The sequence below is a fragment of the Pinus tabuliformis genome, chromosome 4_2 (genome assembly GCF_031772625.1).
Source record: "Pinus tabuliformis cultivar Carrire ecotype Pingquan chromosome 4_2, CPIR1, whole genome shotgun sequence".
Taxonomy (NCBI): domain Eukaryota; kingdom Viridiplantae; phylum Streptophyta; class Pinopsida; order Pinales; family Pinaceae; genus Pinus; species Pinus tabuliformis.
In genome coordinates, this window is record NC_142304.1 from 550,592,206 (window position 1) to 550,607,416 (window position 15,211).

Sequence of the window (15,211 nt, forward strand, 5' to 3'; positions counted from 1 at the left end):
CCTTTATTTCCCTAAGAATATTAAAGGTGATATGGTACAAAATTAGAAGAGGTTATCTTCTAGGAAAAGTATTTTTTCAGAATTTTCCCATTAACGTGCAAGGAATGCATCCTACCTGACAAGTCATATAAAAGAAATGTTGATTGACCAATTTTCTCAATGATTTGGGAAGGGCCAAGCCATAGTCTTTGAAATTTAATTTGTGTGCTTTGTCCCATTTCAAAACTAGATCACCTACTTCAAAAGTTTTATGACTGGCAGAGGTTGTATCAAAAGAGGCTTTGACTAATTGCTGATGATGGAAGTGGGTTGCTTTAGCCTTCTCTCTTTCTTCTTCAAGCTTAAGAATTTGGAATTGTCTTGCTTGAAGAGAAGAGGAAGGGTTTTCATCAATGAATTGCACTAGGGCAAGAGATGGGATTGCTATGTTTGTGGGCAAAACAACTTCTTTTCCATAAACTAAAGCAAACGGAGAAGAACCGATGGAGGCCTTCTGTGTAATTTTGTCTGCCCAAAGAGAAAATGTCAATGCTTTGTGCCAATTCCTATGATTTTGGTCTATAGTCCTCTTGATGATTCTGATAAGGTTTTTTTTTGTTGATTATGCTAATCCATTACCTTGTGGATAATAGTTGGTTGAATACTTTAATTTGAAACCTCGCTTTAAAGCAAATTCTACCATTGTATTTCCATAGAAATAAGATGCATTGTCAAACATTAAAGCTATGGGTAAGCCAAACCTGGTAATTATGTACTAATCAATGAAATCTATAATATTTTATGTATTAGCTATCTTCAGTGGGATAACTTCTACCCATTTTGTGAAATAATCAGTAGTTTTAAGGATGTATTTGTGCTCCTTGGAAGAGTTAGGAACAATCTCATCAACTACATCTAATCCCCGTTGTTCAAATGGTTGTTGGATATTGATTGGCTACAAAGGGAATGTTGGTTTCTTTTCTCTTCTGGCTGCAGTTTGACAAGTTTCCCACTTTCTTGCATATTCATGTGCATCCTTGAATATTGCTAGCAAATAATAACCTACATGGAGGATTTTGTGCGCTGTGGTGTTTCCTCTGAAATGACCTCCAGCTGATCCATCATGTAATTCCTGCATGACCTTTTCAACTTCAGGTTTTTCTAGGCATCTTAATAATACCGAATCATAGTTTTTTCTAAACAATACATCATCACTTAATTCATACTGATTTGATTTTAATCTTAAAGCACTCTTTGTTTTATAATTTAGATGCATAGGAGCATATCTGTTCTTTAAATAAAACTTCAAATTAGCATATTGTGATTGTGCATTATTGAGGCTTACCTTTGATATTTTCACTTCAGTACCTTGGTCTTCTTCTGTTGATAAGTGGGAAGCTCTAGTTAGCATCTTGAAAAAACCTTGGCCCTAACAATTTTAGCTAGCCGAATTTCTACATCGTACTCTTGAAGTGCAATAACCCAATTGGCTCTTTTCTCCCCTACTCTTTGAATCAATAATTTCCTTACTGCAGGGTAAGGTACTACTATCTTTGTATGGGTTTTGAGATTAAAAGGTCTGAAATGTTCAATGTTTTAAAAATAGAAAAAGCTTGTTTCTCAACAGCTGAATAGTTTAACTCGGCACCTTGCAAGTTGGAACTGAAAAAAGAGATGGGTGCCTCTATATTTTTATCATTTAGCTGTGTTAACACTGCTACATATGATGTATCACATGAAAAAGTGTATAACACAAAAGGTTTGAGAAAGTCAGGAGTTGTTAAAGAAGGAGAATTGATAATGGCTTTTTCTAATTAACTAAAATGACTCTCTTTTATCTTTACCCCATTTGAAAATTGCATTCTTTCTTATCATTGCTTGAAGGAGTAAGACAATCTGTGAGGTATCTGGAACAAATCTTTTTACAAAATTAATTTGGCCTAGGAACGATTGCATGGTATTTTTATTATGTGGGAGAGGAATCTTTTCAATTTCTTGGACTCTATCAGGATCAATATAAATCCCTTTCTTGGACACTATAAATCCAAGGAGTTTGCCTTTTCGTAAAGAAAATTATGATTTTTTGGGATTTAAAGAAATGCCATATTTCTTTCATCTTTCAAAAGTGTGTTTTAGGTCATTTAAATGATTGTTTCTATCCTTAGAATAGACTATAATGTCATCTAGGTAAATAACAACTGACTTATTAATCAAACCTTTGAAAGCAATATCCATAGCATGTTGAAATGTAGCACCTACATTAATGAGTCCAAAAGTCATATTCTGATAAGCATATGTCCCCCACTTGGTCATGAATGTTGTCCTCAATCTGTCATTGGATGTACAATAATTTGATTGTATCCTGAAAATCCAGCTAGAAAAGACATTAATTCGGAACCTGCAATTGATTGCAATATTTGTTGCATGGTAGGCAAAGGAAAGTTATTCTTTTGACAAGCTCTATTAGGGTTTCTAAAATCAATACAAATCCTAATATCACCGTTCTTTGTCCTCCCAGGGACCATATTTGATACCCACTTTGAGTGTCTAACAAGAAAGATTATTTTGGATTTCAGAAGCTTGTTCAATTCGGATTTGACTTGACTTTCAAGGTTTGGGTGAATTTTCCTAAGCTTCTGTTGAACTAGTTTTTCATTAGAAGTCATTAGTATGGAATGTTGAATTACAAAGGTGTCATAGGTCTTGAGATTTGCGTAATCCAGGAAAAGACACCTTTGTATGTTTTCAACAACTTAATAAATGATATTCTTTCCTCAGATGACAAACCAAGACCTAGGTTGACATTTTGAGGTTTCTCAGTTGAACCTAGGTTTACTACTTCAAATTTTAGAGTAGAACTCTGAGTTTTGGAGTTGGTAATTTTCTTAAATCTGTCCTTTAAATCATAGAGATCTTCCATCTTAACTATAGACTTTGGGATCGGGTTTTGATCTTGTTTATGGTTGATTTGCAAGTCATGCTCATGTTCATCTATGATTTGTTCCTCATAAGATCCTTCTAATGTAAGGAAATTGATTATATCAATATCATTATTAAACACTCTCCAATTTGTTACATTATCAGGAATGGATGGCCTAAAAACTAATTCTATAGAAAATCTATTTGAACTAAATTATTCCAAAGGTATAAGCTTGGATGCCACATTAGCAAGTAAATCAGCACTTGTGTTTTGCAATTTGGGAACTGAAGAAATGTTAAAAGCAATGAAATGAGAAGTAATATTCTGGGCTAGAGATTGATAATGTTTTAGGTGCCCAGACACACAATGAATTGTGTTTCTTACCTGTTTAATGACTATAACATAGTTACGGATGAAAAGGGAACTATTACCTCAAAAAGAGTACTCGAGCCCAAAAACCCAAAAAAAAATGAAAAAACAACCCAAAAATGAAAATTGTTTATTCCAGAACGATGTTTTTTTTTTCATTATAAATTTTCAACATTTATTTTAAATGGAAGTAAAAAGCAATTTTTTTTTTTTAAATGGATGAAAAAAACACCCCTAAAAACATTTGTTTATTCTGGGCTAACAAAAAAAAACTCAAGTTACAATTCTAACATTTTTTAGCAATGGAGTTAAAGAGAAAATATCCGGACTTTGAAAAACTATAAAATTCCAACAATTCCCAGACATGATGTTAAAGATAAAATATGATGTCTTGAATCCTGATAATTCCAACTATTTCCATCCATGTTGTTAAAGATAAAATATCTTGACTCTAAAAAACCTTGAAATTGTAATTGTTTTCGACCATACCATTAAAGATAAAATATCGTGCTTAGAAAAACATTAAAATCCTGACAATTTTTCAACCATGCAATTAAAACCAAAGATTATGACTACAAAAAATATCAAGTTTTCAAAATATTTTAAGCATGACATTATGAAAAAATTTTATGACAAAAAACTTAAAAAATGAACACTCGAGTAATTTATTTTTTAAACGCAAAATATGTAGCGTTTTTAAAATCTTAGCATAAGACAACTCAATAAATTGCAACAAAAAATTATAAATCAACCATCAAATTGACACACGGTGTAGGTGAACTCAACCCGTTGTAATGAAAACTTAAAGACCAACCATGAAATTGATACATTGTGAGGGCAGACTCGATTCATTATAACGAAAATTTTAAAATCAACTATCAAATTACCCATAATGGGATCGGGTTGTTAGACGAGCATCGACACAGACCCTATAGAAAAAATTGAAAATAAAAACCAAAATAAAAAAAAAATAAATGCATAAAGAAATAAAAATAAAAAATACAAAAGAAAACAAAAATTCAGATATTAAAAAAAAATAAAAACAATAGAAAAAACACAAAAAGAATACAATTTTTTCTTTTAATATTGTTAAAAAAGAAAAAACAATGAAAAAAACACAAAAAAATAAAAAAACGAAAGCAAATTTTAAATATTGAAAAAAATAAAAACAATAAAAAAAATACAAAAAAATAATAAAAAAGGAAACAAAAATTCAGAAGAAAAAAAAAACAATTTTAAAACACAAAAAATAATATTAAAGATTTTTTTTTAAATATTATAATAAATTAAAAACAGTAGAAAAACACAAAAGAAAATACAAAAACGCCAAAAAATCAAATATAGAAAAGAAAAAAAAACAATAAAAAAACATATATTATAATAATAATAATAATAATAACAACAACAACAACAATAACAACAACAAGAAAAAGAAAAAAAAAAACTTAAAAACAAATGACAAAAAAACCTTAAAAAAATGTAAAAAATAATATAAAATTAACTTATAAATATAAAAAATTAGACAAAAATTAAAAATTAAAAGATTGAAAAATAATAAAATGAGTAAAAAAAACAAAAAATAAAAAGAATTTAACAAAAAAAATAAAAAATAAAATTAACAAAATAAAAATAAAAACAATTTTTTATTTATTTATTTTTTAAATAAAGATCATTTTTTAAGATTTTTTTTTTTTTTTTTTTTTAAATACATTTTTTTTTAAATAAAAAAAGAAAATACATAACTAAAAATTAAAATGAATTAAAAAAACAAAATTAAAAAGAACCATTAAAAAAAATAAAAATAAAAGCAATTAAAAATTAAAATAAAAAACAATTATAAAAAAACATTAAAAAAATCAAAATAAAGCAATAGATAACTAAATAATAATAATAATAATAATTTTTTTTAAATATTAAAAAAATTAATAAATAAATAAAAATTTTGTCGACCACGGCGGAGTTGGCCACGGTCGCGGGCGGGGAGGCAGGTTGCGTGCATCCGCCTCCCAACTGGCGCCCGTGGCCAACTCCACCTGGGGGAACGAATTTTTTTTTTTTTTTTTTTTTTTTTTTTTTTTATAATTTTTTTTTTTTTAACTTTTGTTTTTTAATTTTTTTTAACTTTTTTTTTTAATTTTTTTAACCTTTTTTTTTAATTTTTAATTTTTGTTTTTTGTTTTAAATATTTTTTAGACTTTTATTTTTTTATTTTTCTTTTTAATTGTTTGGTTTTGATTTGTGTTTTTTCTTTTTTAATTTAAATATTTTTTATTTTATTTTTAATTTTGTGTATTTTTAATTTTTTTTTTTTTTTTTTTTATTTTAATTTTATAATTTTTATGATTTTTTATTTTTATTTTTTTAATTTAAATAATTTTTTTTTTCATTTTTTTTTTTCAATTTTTTAACTATTATTATTTTGTTGTATTTTTTTTTGTTTAACGTAAAAAAATCGTTATGGATGTAGATTTTTTCTTATTAATATTCAAAAAACCTTCTTTAAATTTTATGCGTTTTTGAAATATTTTACTTATTTTATTTATTTTTTAATATTTTTATTTATTCTTTATTTTTTATATCTTATTTTTTGTTTAATTTTTTTATTATTTTTACAATTTAATTTTGTTTTATTTTTACATTTTTTGGGTATTTTTTTTACCTTTTTTTATATATTTTTTTATTATTTGAGTTTTTTTTGTCATGTTTTTAATCTTTTAATTTTTCTTTTTTTTACAACATAAAAATCACGAACATTTAAAAATAATATTCACACTTAATACATTAGAAAATTTAAAGTGTAAAAAATAAGCTCTCTAAACAAAAAGGGTTGATGCTGCATCAACCCTTTTCAAAATCAAGATGAAAATCACTAACAATTAAAAAAGGTGTTCATACTTGCTACATAAAAAAAATTTGAAGTGTCAAAAATCAACCCTCTAAAAAAAAGGGGTTGACGCTGCATCAACACTTTTCAAAATCAGCATGAAAATCACTAACATCGGAAAAAAAAATGTTCATATTTGATACATAAGAAAATTTAAAGTTCTAAAATTATGCTTAAAAAAAAGGTTTATTTTGGCATCACCACTTTTCAAAATCGGGTGATTTTTTGCTACCTCGAAAAAACGGGTAGTAGTTCACTTTCTCGTTCGATCGGTAACTATGTTCTATTTCAAAATCTCCATATACCTGCAAATACTTGACATCAAGGCCAATGGATTTATACAACCCTTGAATCAATGCATCATATTCCACATTATTGTTAGTGCATTGGAATTCAAGTCTGCATGCTAGCATGGTTTTCTCTCCTTGTGGGTTGATTAAAATACATCCAGCACCTGCACCATCTTCAAATTTGGAACCATCAAAATAGAGAGTCTAGAACAATGAATTATCTAAAATTTTATCGACTATATTTACACACTTGGAAGCATCTGTTTGTGAAATTTTTTCTATTTGAGACCTACAACATTATCTAGAAAAGGAGACCTTTGGGCATTAAAAGATCCCAAAAATGACTCTGCTGAGTAATTTCCAATGATATTATTGGTGAAAGAAATAGGTTCATTGCTTCCCTCGAGATTAGTGACTGTGTATTTCATGAACTTCTCTTGGTCTACTCTGATTTGGTTTGGTTTACCATTATGTGGAAACCACATGTGAGACCAATTAGTTGCAAAGTATCCATGCAACTTTTTAGACCAATCCCTACTTAGAATTAAACCATAAAATTTAGGGATATCAACCACTAGAATATCGATTATCTGCGAAACTTTTGGATTAGAGGAAAGCCTAATTGAAATTGATGCTATTTCTCCAAGAACCTCTACTTTCGTCCTGTCCAATTGAACTATGTGTACTATAGATTTTTGAGGTGTAATGTTCAATTTAGTACACATGGTCCTTAGCACAATATTTGAAGAGGCTCCTGAATCAACAAGGCAATTATGGAAATTTCTGTTGAAAATATCATAAGTAAGGAGGAATGGAGGTGTATGAGAAATAGACCTATCACCTATTAAAACTAAATATGTGGGATTTACTTTATTTAAAGATGAGGGAGGTAAGCAACTTGAGTAACTACAGCAGATGGCAGAGGGGATACATGAACTGCTTTTAACTCTCTTAATAGAATTTTTTGTTGTTGTTTGAGTTTAGTAAGCTCATGTAATGAAATATTTGTTCTGGTCTTTTTCATATCTTCAACTATGTTATATTCCACTGTATCCGATATTACCAATGTTTTGGAAGCATTTGGGGGATCTAGTGGAATAGGATCAGTTTGACTAGTCTTAGACTTCTTACTTATTGTTTTCTCCTTTATAGGAGTAGCAATTTTCTGTTTTTGATTTGTTATAGACATATCAGGAGAGTTTTTACTTCTTGTAGTTACTGGCATAGCTTGTGCTTCCTCTTTAGTTGGTAGAATGAAATCCCACATTCCATTTACTTCTTCTTCTGTTTCAGCTTCCTCTTTGGCTGGTGAGTCTTCTTTTTCTTCTTGATCTCATTTAGCGTTTGAAATAATATTCGGTGGTTGCAATGCAAAAGAAGGGTTTCTTTTAAATGAGCAAAAAGGTTCCTTGGGAGCAGAAGATTCTGCGATCTGCTTCTTGATTTCGACCATTTCATTGGACATGGTCTTTAACACTTTCTGAAGACCTTCAAGGCCAAAAGGATCCTTTGGAGCTTTATTTTTTGAATCATCTTTGAATGTTACCTTTTTTGACTTCCTTTCATCTCTCTGTGACCTCTTTTCTAAATCAACAATTCTTCTTTCTATAGATAGAGCTTCCTTCTTGTTTTCTACAAGGGTAAGCCTTATTGGCTCTATCTACAAAAAAAACGATATTAGAAGGAAGGGATGATATGTACCATTCTATTTGTACATGGAATGTAGGTTTTGAGGCAGTTGGGATTTTGTTTAGTAACTTTTTAAATATGGAGTTGAAGTCTTTGATCCTTTCATCTGGGTTATTTTTAAAGTTAGAAAGATCATTGATTAAGGATGCTATGGTCCTGTCATCACCAAATTTTGCAAGAAATACTTCTTGAAAAGTGTCCCAGTCCCTTATTGAGCCTGCTGGAAGGGAAAAATACCAAGATCCAGCAGATCCTTGGAAGGTATAAGGAAACAATCTGATTACAACATCTTCATGTGAAACTCCATTAAGATTCATGGCTAGCATAAAGTTATTAAGATGTTCTTCAGCAGGAAGACCATCATTAGGATTGTACTTAGGTAACCATTTTTTTGGGTTTGCTGGGAGAGAATTTGGATTAGCAACCAGAACAACACCAGGATTTGTCCAAGGTTGAGCGGGTTGATTGGCCATAACTTGAGTCGGAGACTGGGAAGATAGGAAGGTCGGTCCAGAAGTAGGTATAGATGGCGAAGAACTTACTACTGGGTTAGTACTACTAGTAGTAGTACTAGTTGGAGAAGTGGATTGTTGAGAAGAAGTGGATTGAGTAGAAGTGAATGGATGGAAGGGTGATGTGATCTCATTGGTATCCGATTCAGATCTTGATGTGATAACTTTCCTACGTCATGGAGAGATGGGAAAGTCAAATGGAGTTACTCCAAGCCTTTCACTTTGCAATCTAGTTAGTACACTACTTTCTTCATAATAAGGAAGTAACACTCTCTTCAGGAGCTTCGGGTCTCTCTCGTTTCTCAGTAGAAATGGCTATTTGTTACAATTTCTGTATCAAAGAGTGAACTTCAGGAGACTCAGGAGTGTAATATGGAGAAGGTGGTTGTCTTACTACTTGAGGAGATGAGGGAGATGTTTCTACAACTTCAGAATTCCCATCCAGAGATTTTGAGCAAGATCTAGAATACGTAGAAGTTGTGGAGGGGTTTTGAATCTTATGAATGTTTTTCGATTGATCTTTAGGTTTATATTCATAGTCGGATGGCCCTCCTTCTAGTGCCAAAATGTTGAGACCTCAAATTTCTGTTGCTCCAACATGGGGGATAACCACCTGGTCCGGGCCTTAAGATAGGTCCTTTTCTATTCAAAGTGGTGGCTCCGACTAGGGATGATGGGACTGGTTTCCTAATGTGGGTTTTAAAATGAGAGTGGGTGGTTTTCAAGCAATTGAAATATAATAATTATAACTAAATGACCTATTCTATCATGCAAATCTCTAGATAACTTAATCTAATATAAACCTAGGTATTTTTGTGTGATATGCGATCTAAAACGATATTTGTTTGACATGTGATAATAAAGATCAATCACACATAAAAAAGAGGTGATAACATATAAAGATAAATTCTTTGACTAAATAGTAAGTCAAAGAAATGTATAAACTATATCGCATATATCTGATGATTTATATATGAAAATAAACAATTTCAACTAGGCATCATACATTAATGCAATTAACACTTAACGGAAAGAACATAACTCATATACAATTCATAAAATTAAAGTGTTATCACTAATTAAACATGAACAAAACTAATCATACAAGATAGAAGTACCATATATGTGAAGTTTTACTCATTTGACTAATGACATAGATCAACTTCTTTCTTCAGATCAAATTATCTTCCAAGTATACAATAGTGTATCAACAAAGGAAAGTAGTTTGATATTTAAAAGAAATGATCATGTTTCATAATTTCACCAAAGCATTCACAAACTTACAAAAGTGCATTATTTGCAAATGTTTTTGATAAAATTCTGGACTCTTCTCTAAATGCATGAGAAGGGTATAAATACTATTCTAACTAATTTTCAAAAATAGATTATACAAAAAATTTTGAGGAGGTTTCAAACATCCTTCCTCCTAACTAGTTAACTAACTCTAAAAATAAAAGTGACTTGATGAGCAGAGGCTATGATAATGATTTGCTGTCTGCTAGCTTGTCTTTTAAATCGCATATATCGACCATTGGTTTGACTTGAGGAGTGCCCCAAACTGTGTTATGACCTATCCGCGAAAATAGCATCTGTGAGAGGTGGAAGCATCCGCTGAGTTGCATGGAGTGAGCAGTTAAGGGTCATGATTTGGCTATGTGGCTTGACAAGGTATTGCCAATACACCTCCCAGTCAGTCTTTGCTATCTTTGCAATTACTTCCCTTTGGATTTCCGCTCTTTCCTTCCAACTTTTATGCAAGTCATTTAAATCAGGCAGTTCTTTCGAGTTTCCTTCCTCCACCAGGTTCGTGGCATACAAAGTGTGGTTTACCACCTTTACTATGTTCTTCAACACCCCGGATACTCTTGCCACTTCTAATTCATATTATTTGAACCTCGCATCCAAATCTGTGAATAAAATGTCCTTATGTGTCTCTTCGATCTCAGGTAGATTAGCTCTTCTTCCATCTTCTGTTTCTTGCCACTCGATGAATTATGAGATTCTTGTGTTTAGATCAGTAAATACAGTTCTTTTGTCAATTGCCTTATCCTTTAGTTGGTCACTCATAATCAGATAAGGAGTGATATGTGACATCTTTTGGCAAAAATTTCTTGTTGTTTTAATAGGAGAGAATTTATCTCTAGCGCCTCTTTGATGAATTCCTCGATAGTAGGAACATCCTTATATTTTTCCATGGCTTGTTGCAAGTCTTGGAGTTGCATGTTTTTGGCCGATATGTTTGCTTCATGGCTTATCTTCAACACCTCCATGTTCTATTGCAATTGGGCTAGCTTCTCAGCAGCTTGCCTATTCACACTTGCCTTCTCTGTTTCGAGCTGTTGCTCGAGTTGTGCAATCTTCTCTTCCTTTTCCTTCAACAAAATAGATATCTCAGTAGCTTTATCCATGGTGGAAGTTGCATATGCCCCTATAAACTGTGACAATGTGGTCAAGTTTTTAGCTGGATTGGAAGGAATGTCCTTCCGACTATTTCCATCGGTTCATTCCCAGGTGGAATTTTGGGTGTCTCTACCCTCCTTCTTTTCCTCTGTCTTCTTACTACAACCTTCTGCAACAGCTTGTAGAACACATCTAGAGGAGGGATTTTAGTCACCTTTAAGACAATTTCCGATGTGGGAAAAGTGGGAATGATTTCAGTCTGTTGAGACATTGTCGCTTGCTCATCCATCGGTTCAGACTTTGTATTTTTCTGCATATGCAGAGGAGTTTGATACTCCATGGTTTCCTGGGTATCTGTTGTCTTGGGAGTGTTTTGTAGTTTTTTATTTAATTGATCCCACTCCTGTTCCAAACTACTGCTTTGATCTCAGAACCAATATCTCTACGTGGGATGCTCGTACCCTGCTTTTCAGCTGACCTCCTGTTGGATTCGCTGCATTCTCGGTGTCTTGGGCCCTCCCTATATCCACTTGAGACTCTATGTGAGAATTAGGTCCCTTGCTATTGAAAATCACACTGGGTGTATTTTTGTCCTTGATTTTTAACAAATACAGTGGAATTATTTCGAGGCTTTTGTTTTTGAACTCCTAAAAGCTTTCAAAATCTTCAGGACTCAGATTTTCCCTTACCCACTCGAACGCTTGTTCGAAGGATTCAACTGACTGTAAAATGTCTTCAGAATTATTAGCCTCATGATTATAAGGCTTGATATTTACTGTAGTAGTAATGTTATGTGCTATTTTTTCTAGATCGAATTGCCTTTTCGGCAAAGTATGGAGCCTGAGGCTTTCTAGGCTTACTGAATCTTTGGTTGCATGGTTAAAATTTGCTAATGAAAAGGATTCGCACTGAATAGGAAAAGATGGCCATAATGACTTCTTGCTTTCTTTTAGGACTTTGGTCAAGCCTTTTCCCATAGTATGGTAGGCTATTTCTCTTGCTAATAATTTATCAGGGACATACAAAGGGAGGACATGCGGGTCTACTTTACTACAAAAAAACCCTAATGTATGTAAACCATTCTTCAACAAAATACTTTCCCACTACTAGAAGGTTTGTAGTGGCTTCTTTGGAAAACCTTGGGGCTTTCTTATTAAAAATTAATTGATGCAATGGAAAAATAATGACATGGCATATTTTATAGAAATGAGGTATGTAATTGGATTCCCAAATCTGTTTATGGCTGAGATGGATAGGGTAGGGGTCTTGCAAGGTCCATTTCCAACTCATGATTGGAAATTTAGTGTAGAAACAGATCGCATCCATGATGTAGGCACTGAAATAGAATGGAGGAAGTTTGTCTATGGAGGAGGATCTCTTTTGATGATACTCGGTGATGACAGTGGCTAGGTTATCATATAGGATAGTGGCCCAATTCATAGTGTGGGAATTGGCACAAGCATTAATCAATGGAATCCATTCTATGGAAAACTTAGCATTATTAGGTAATTCGTATAGCCTACATAACATAGCAGCTGCATAGTTGTAGGGGTTAGCCAAAGAGGCTATAGGATACACACCTATTTTATCAAATTTGAACTTGTTCTCCAGTACCCTTTAGCCCTGGGTCATCTTGAAAGGTTCTTCATTTTTCTTTGCAAAATTGGCGAGGTATGAGCTTTCATATATGTCCTGAGGGTCAAGTATATGGTACATTTGCTTCAATTATTCAGCTTTGAATGACCCCATGAGTTCCATTCTCAATTTTCTGAATTACTGTCTTCAATAGTGAGGTTTTCCACCACCCACCTAACCATATCAGTATATGGGAGTATTTTTGCTCTTGCTCCTATTATGTGAAGAAAAGAACAGGTAGAATATTTGAATTGGACACCTGAAGGTTTTATTGAGTTGGTCATTGCCTTTATGATAGTAACTTTGGGACGCTCATCCTCAACCCTGTTGTATATGACCATCCCATGTTGTTACTCCCCCATCGTCGTTGTAGACCGTATCAGAGAATATACGAGACTTTTCTAATAGCTCAGACTCTGTAATGCTCTTCTTTTTCTGTTTTTGCATCACCTTTCGCAATGAGATGTCTCTTGAAGCTTGCCTAAAATGGAAGAGATATATCAGCGCATACGATATAGGGAAATTAAGGCTGAAAGCTCTCTGAAATGACTTTGAATCATGGGAGGATTTCAAATGAGATATTCAACATTAACTAGCCATAAATTAAAACATCATTACTTCTCCTTGGGCTACTAAACATTAATTACCCTGTCAAACCGTTCATTAACACAATTACTTCCCACACTTCATGCTTTATTTGCGCATCACAAATTTTAAACGATGTAATATAGTGTTGCATGTTTATAATGTGAAATGTGATTGTGAATATCGCAAGATCCCATTTCGTAAATCGTTAAAGGATGACACAATGGCATGGCTTATTTATTTGCGATTTATGCGAAGTGCGATTGTGAATTCTCGAGGCATTTTTATCGGAATATCACAGTGGGAGGTTTGATTGCATATCGCCATTTGGGATTTACTTAAAGGTGTTTACTGAAAAAAATGCAAAATGCGATTTTCGATAAGGATCCTAAACTTGGGTTGTTTTCTAAGAGTTTTCAAGGTAATTTCTTAGAGTTAGGTTTTATTTTTCAAAGACTAAAAATTTAAAAGGGTCCCCATATATATGTCTAATATTAGCTATTACTATATATAAATGGTGGGGTTGTTACATAGTACAACACGTTGGAGGCAAAGATCAAAAAGCTGGTGCAGGCGTGTGCGACGCCAAGTTAGAAGTGGCTCGAGTTCAGTTTGAGCTGAACTTGAAGATCACAAAATTAGAGTTGAAGTCATACTCTTCCAACTCAACCAGAAGTAGGGGAATAACATGAAGCCACTGTGAAGGATGGAGTTGCGATAGTGGATGTCGCGGTGGTTGACTCACCGTGCTTTTCGAGCAAGAAATTGGGTAGTCATGGATCTGTAGGAAGATCCCACCCTGCAAGCCTTGAATACAACAGCTTGCGAACTCCAACAACAATACGATGAAGTAAGGGCAATGGCACGCACCATTGTTGCTGCACAACACTTTGCTAAGCTACAGGAGGTGAGGCAGATGCATCTACAGGTGGAAGAAATGCAGAAGAAAGAGGTGGTCCTCAAGGCCAGATTGGGGCATGTGCTGGATGAGGCCTACATTATCTCTGCCAACATTTAGTGGAAGTTGGCGAGACTATAAAGCATGCAGCAGAAAATCAAGGAGGCCAGTGTAGGACTGGCAACAGAGCAGCTGGTGGAGAAATCAAACAGGCAGCCACGCAGAGCGCAACTAAAGTGGCAATGGCACAAGTAGAGTTGGGAGGTCTTCACAGTAATATCTCTATGCCAGCAGAGTGACTAGGGGGCGAGTCACGATGTTTGTGTTGGGGCCTATTGGGATGGGGTCACCTAGAGTCAATTTTGGGGAAAACGCCCAAGTTTTGTTGTATAAAATGTAAAATCTCCACAAGTTGTGGTCGCAGAGTGCGTAGATAGTTAAAGTTTCATAAAGTGTTTTACCCTTGTTTTATGTAAGTTGAGTCAACTTTCGATGGTCTACCCATGGTCCCCGAACCATGGGATTATAAAAATAGGTGTGTCTTAGGATGTCTAAGGCAAGCAATAGAAAGGAATATGAATGTAATGGGTCAGTAAAAGGAAGAGCCTAGAAGTCTTAGAGTAGAAGAAAGGCTCTGTAGCTGTGTGTAGAGGCCTAGAGTAGAGTCTGCATCTGAGTGCGCAGGAAAGTCTTGAGTCTGTAAGCAGAATTCGAAGTATTAATAAAGAGATTATTCCAGAAATTCCTGTGTTTTGTCTGCTTACTTTGTTTTTCATGAATGTGTTTATATTTTGATAAATGATAGGTTTATGAAATAATATTGTATTGATGCGTGACTTTATATGATTTGTATTGTTTATATGAATGCAATTGATGCCAACTGTTTATGCAAAGATTATCTTGTTGTATGTTGAAATTATTGAACACTTAAGTCGATTTGAGTAATTACTGGGTTATAAGTCATCTTTGATATGCGTAAGTAGTTGATCCGCCTATTCAGGGTCCACGAAAGATAGTCGTAAGTGTTTGCGAAGATATAGAAGCTGATTA